The following is a 5,645-nucleotide window of genomic DNA, read 5'->3' as shown; positions in this document are numbered from 1 at the left end:
ACCAAATCTGTTGTGTTTCACTTTATGTTCAAAGCTCAGCCCCAGTAAAAAGTTAGTTTGCGGTCATAAATGAGGTCCAGTCATCACCCTCATTTCGCAGATGAGCAACTAGAGGTTGAGAGAGGTTACGTGGTCTGGGCAGCGTCACACAGCTTAACCAACACCGTAGCCAGGGTCCCACCCCTAGGCCATCAGGATGTGAGCTCTGCCTGTCTCAGGCTGGGCGGGGCGAGCTCCCCAGATGAGACCTGAACGTGACTGCTTCCGGCAGGAACCCCCGGACCAGGAATCCCCTCTTCCCCTGCCTCTGGGCCCACGACTCCTGCCACAGGAGCTTCAGAGCCCCGGAGGTAGCAGTGCAGACTAAGACGGCCTCCGCCACCTCCGTCTCCCACTCACCCAATACCGAGGGTGGCAGTGGGAAAGGCCCGGACCAGGAATGCCGAGGGTCCTCGGGTTCATCCTGGGATCCCTCCTCCCAGCATGTGAACATGGGCAAACCGTGGCACATCCAAGGGCCGGTTTCTCCCTCTGTAAAGTGGGCAGCACGTTGGAGAGGATGAGAAGAGGATTAGGGAGCACCCCTGGGTGCAGTGGGTGCCCTGGAGGGCAGTGGTCATTGCTGCAATTGTTGTATTTCACTGCCCCCACAGAGAGCCCTGCTGGGGCCTCCCCCTTGGGGAGAGCCTGTGCAGGGCTGAGCTGTGCCCCTGGCCTGTCTAGACGGAAGGGCAGGCAGGAAGCACTCAAGGGCATACCTGCAACCCATATCTCACAGGATTCCACCCAGGACTTTCCCTGGAGGACCAGGCTGGCTCTGAAGGGGTGTGGCTGGGAAAAGTGTGAGCTCAGCTCCACCGGAATGCAAGCTGTAAATCCCTGTGGACGTGGGCTCCTGTACAAATAGTGGACCCCGCCTTGTACTGCCGCTGAGACACTGCGAGCCTGCAACGACCCTGGCATCAGGAATTTGCTGGATCTGCAGACGCAGACCTGGTAAGAACCTTACTCTCTCCCAGGAGCTCTGTTTGCTGCCCCCACTTCTCCATCATCCGTAGGACCTGGGGTTCTGTGGGTCTGGAGCCCAGTGTGGACGGGAGGAGGCTGTGGGACCCGCCTGGGGCTTCAGCTGGCATATTAGACCTCCTGTCCTCCTGCTGAGGCTCTGCTCAGCCTCTTGTGTTGTCTTTTCTTTTCCCGCTGCCCAGTGGGTGGCCCAACACCCAGGTGTAATGCGATCAGGGCCATGTCCTGGGCCTGCTCCCTTTTAAAACAAATTTCTTTCTTGGAAAAGATCACAGATGATGTGAACCATCTCATCATCAGTACTAAACCCTGCAAAGTTCAGAGCTGGCTTTGCTTGGCACCTGTTTTCTAAGGGCCAGACACAAGGGGCATAGCAGGAGATGATGAGCAAGGGGAGGCGGGAAGGGGCAGGAGCTGCAGTTGGCTGCCTGGGGGGTCTGCCCCTGCCCGCCACGGGATCCAGAGCAGGTACTTACCTGGCCGGGCCTCACCGTCGGGCTCTACCTTGGGGCTGTAATCAGTCTGGCCTGTAGGGTTCTTGTGTGGATTAAACAAGGTGAGACTGGAACACTGGACCAGGGCTCAGCGTGTCGTCGGTGTCTGATGGAAATGGACTTCTCTTCCTGCCCAGTGTGGTTTGATGGTTCACCTGGTGACCTCAGTGCATTAACTGCTATTCCCAGGAGGAATTAGGCCCCAGTGCCCCACGCTGGGCAGAGGGGAGACTGTGCAGGAGGATAAGGTGTTTACAGAGTGGCCCAGGAGAAAGCAGGTGCCTTGGTCCAGAATAAGCTGTTCCCCGGTGCAAGTCTGAAGGATGATTGTTAAGGGAGAAAGGGCAGCTGTGGAGGACAGGGGGGACAGTGGGTCCTGAAGTGCTTAGGGGAACAGTGTGAATCACAGGGCGCAGTCGGGGGAGAAGTCACAAGCATGCTAGTTGGGTTTGCTCAGCAACACCGTGAAGGGAAGGGAGAGGCGTCAGTGTGGCATTGAAAGTCGTGCTATAAATCCAATGAGGTATTCAAGGATTGGTTAAGGGCGTTTGTATGCTCAGCACACAGGGCCCAGAACCCGAGCAGGTGCGATTCTTGTCTTCCACCTGCACTCAAACGCTGTCTGAAACTCGCCGCTCTCCTCCCTGCTTCTCTTCCCCACTGGGGTCAGACAAGCTTCCCTCTTCATGCCTTTCCTGAGCTCTTACTCCTCCCAGACAGCTCCCCCACCCCACCCACCCAGCCCCTGTGTCAGGCTCCCCGTGAGGCCACCTCTGTGTCAGTGTCCCGACAGGTTCCTGACATGCTCCATCTTGCCTGGTCTTCTCACATTCTGTGGTCCTGTGTGTCTGAGGAACCCTGCTAGAAACCCAGCAGGGGGCAGCGGGAGGAGCTTGGTGCTTAATTCACCCAGGCCCTGGGTGCCAGGGGAAGGAACTGAGGCCCTAGGGGGAAAGTGAATTTCCAAGATGCACTTGAGGACAGGGATGCGACAGAAGCCCTGGTCAGTGCAATTTAAATCCCCCAGAGGGTGGCCTTCGTATTCTTTAAGACGCAAGGCTTTCTCATTCCCCTTGGTAGGTTGAACCTCTAGACTAGTGCATGGCATGCAGTAGGTGCTCAGTAAGTGCTTGCTGAGTGAGTGCCTGCTAAAGGGCCGAGTGGGTGAAACATGCGGGGAGTGGGTGAGTGAGGGGACGAGGGACTGAGAGCTAACAAGGCTCAGTGAGGGCCGAGGGAAGGTGAGGCCTGGCAGCCTGGGTCACTGCAGCCTCAGGGCAGGTGCACGTGGGAGCAGTCGGGCTGCTCGCCCAACCGTCCCAGGAGTCAGAGGATGCTTGGTCTCCTAAAGCAGGCAGGACAGTGGCAGGACCACAAAATGGGACAAGACTAGGCACGATCGTGAGCGTGTCAGGAAGGTGACACTGACCAGGGGCTGGACTCACAGGGAGCCTGAGACAAGGGCTGGGCGGGGTAGAGGTAGGGTGGGAGAGCTGTCTGGGAGGAGTAAGAGCTCGGGAAGGCATGAAGAGGGGAGCTCATCTGACCCCAGTGGGGAAAGAGAAACAGGGAGGGGAGGGGCCAGTTTCAGACAGTGTTCTTAGTACAGGAGGAAGACAAGAATTCACCTGCTCGGGTTCTGGGCCCTGTGAGCTGAGCATACAAACGCCCTTAACCAATCCTTGAATACGTCATTACATTTATAGCAAGACTTTCAATGCCACACTGACAGGGAGGAGGGAGCCACGCCTGTAACCCTGCACCCCTGACCTGACCCTGACCCTGCCTTTTGCCCACAGGTGCCCGCCCAGCTGAGCCATGTGGACCCGCACTCTCACCCTGCTCTCCATCCTCCTGCTGGCAGCTCAGGGGCTCCTGACAGAGGCCCAAAGTGGAGAACAGGATGAAGGGAATTTGGAGGCGGAGCAGGATGGGTGGGTTCCTCTGGAGAAGCCCGTGATAGTGTCCACAAGCCCGCCAACCCAGGTCATTGTCACTGGCAGCTTTGTGAGCAGAGACCAGGCCAAATGCAATGTGACCGTGACCAGGCGGGAGGAAGGAGTCCATCTGCAGGTCCATTGTGTTCGACTGCACCACGAGTTCTCCTGTGTCTTTGCGGGCAACCCCACGGCGTGCCTGCACTGCCTGAACAACGACAAGGTCTACTGGAGACAAATTGGCTGGCGCCTGCGCCGCTTGAACCACATCTGTGAGGACTCCAAGGCCATCTTGAATACCAGGGTGTGTGGTACCAAGTATCCAGAATCCAGTCTCACGCTGCTGAGCTCCACTCTGGCTTCCAAGACATCTGTGCAGGGACTGAAGCCCACCCCCACGGTGTCAGTCAAGGGGAAGCAGCCATCCCAGACGGAGCCATCCAAAGGCAAACAGCACGTCTTCCCTACAGAGACAACGAAGACCAAAGACCTACCCCCCACCAAATAAGTCAAGACTACAGAAACCAGTCCCTTAGAGCAAATCAAGATTGAAATGACCACACAGACGACTCCACACCAGGCCCCAGAGACCAGCACTGCTCAGACAATAGGAATCCTAGAGACCACCAGCAGCCAAGCCCAGACACAAGCCACCGCCACTCAACCCAGCTGTGTGGATACACCAGGCAGCAAATCCAAGAAAGCATCCCAGAAGACAAGTCAGCACGAGGGCCGGCAGGAACAGCAGCACCAGACACAGCCACCCCAGCAGGAGGACGAGCACAGGTTCCAGCAGAAGTTCCAGTAGATGACCCGGGAGTGACGTGGCCTCCCGTAGCTTGTTCTGCAGCGTCGCCCTCAGCCCCAGTCTTCCTCCTGGGGGAGAAGGGCAGGTGCTTCAGGCAGGTGGAGTCTTAGGCTCCTCTGTGTGTGTGCAGCTCCCAGGTTCCCATCAGGCAGGGACGTCTGTGCTAGGAGAGCGCAGGGTGGTGTTGGGACAGAGTCTGTGTCCTGCCGTTTGCTGCTCACTTCCTGCGGTGTGTTGCAGGGTCTGTGGACTTTGGGGCTGACTCCCGTGCTCACAGCACTGTGCGTGTGCGAGCAGGCAAGAGCTGTCTCAGTGGTGATTTTAGTGGCGTACACTTCCTGCTGAATTAGCAACTGTAATAAAGCTCACGCCTTGTTTCAAAGCCTGGTCATCAGTGTTTGTGTCTCTGCGTCTGGTCCCACGTGATCTCATCAGTCACTGTCCTGTGTCTCCATCCCTCTATGGATATCTGGGGAATGACTTCCACTTTCCCACGAATCCCACATCACCCCACGATGTGAGCCGTTCCAGGGTCTTCATGGGTCCTCTATTGGACTGTGGTGTTTGATCCTTACAGAGCTGTTTTCAGGTGGGAAAATTGGGTTATAGGGTGTAACAGCCATTATCAGGGTCTTATACATGGGAAGAGGGAGGCAGGGTTAAAACCCAGGAGTTCTGGCAGCCGAGACCACAAGCTAGAGGAACCCCCTGTCCTCACTCACGTCAGAGCAGCCACCCCATGCCATGTGAAGGTCCCCCGCCTTGCAGGGCTCATTCCTGGGTGGTGGGTGGGAGACAGGCCTGCGAGGAGGCTGTAAGGGAAGGAGAAGGAGGAAGCCGCATGAGGAGGCATCTGGCCTAGTGGCTAAGATGCCCAGGGCTCAGACCAGAGTGCCTGGGTTCAGTACCTAGCCCTTCTCCTCACTCAGCTTCCTGCAATGCAAGCCCTGGAGGCAGTGGTGGAAACTAAGGAAACTGGGTTCCCACATGGGAGAGCTTGATTGAGTTTCCTGCTCCCAGGTTGGAGCCCAGCCAGTGGCCATGGCAGGTTTTGAGGGCAGTGAACCAGCAGGGGAGAGCTGTGTCTCTAAGTAAATAGACACATTTTTTAAATTGAGAGGAAACCCGGGAGAGGAGGCAGGCACTGTCTGAGGATCCGGGGGTGTTAAGAGAGACAGTAAATTGGAGCTGGTTTTGGAGAGAGCACCTTCAGGAATGAACAATGGGCAAAGTGAACGCAAGTTGGCACATGACTTCTAGGGGACGCGACTGCGGCGGCAGAAGCTGGGAGAGCTCCTGGGGTAGGATGCAGGAATGAGACAGCTGTTAGTAACTCACATGCTAGTATGAAAGATCTGGATGTCTTCCTCAGGAGCTGGG

General features: G+C 56.9%; 1 non-coding gene across 1 annotated transcript; it reads left to right on the top strand.

Moving 5' to 3' along the window:
* Positions 1-864: 864 nt before the first annotated feature.
* On the top strand, positions 865-4,647 carry LOC100354095 (uncharacterized). The gene is made up of 2 exons (XR_011386845.2): positions 865-996; positions 3,320-4,647. It is a non-coding gene; the product is annotated as an uncharacterized LOC100354095 (transcript).
* The last annotated feature ends 998 nt before the right edge of the window (positions 4,648-5,645 follow it).

This window comes from Oryctolagus cuniculus, chromosome 2 (assembly GCF_051225735.1).
Source record: "Oryctolagus cuniculus isolate XC-2025 breed Fujian yellow rabbit chromosome 2, ASM5122573v1, whole genome shotgun sequence".
Lineage (NCBI taxonomy): Eukaryota > Metazoa > Chordata > Mammalia > Lagomorpha > Leporidae > Oryctolagus > Oryctolagus cuniculus.
Note: the sequence above shows the minus strand (reverse complement) of the source record. Positions and strands in the feature narration are given on the sequence as shown.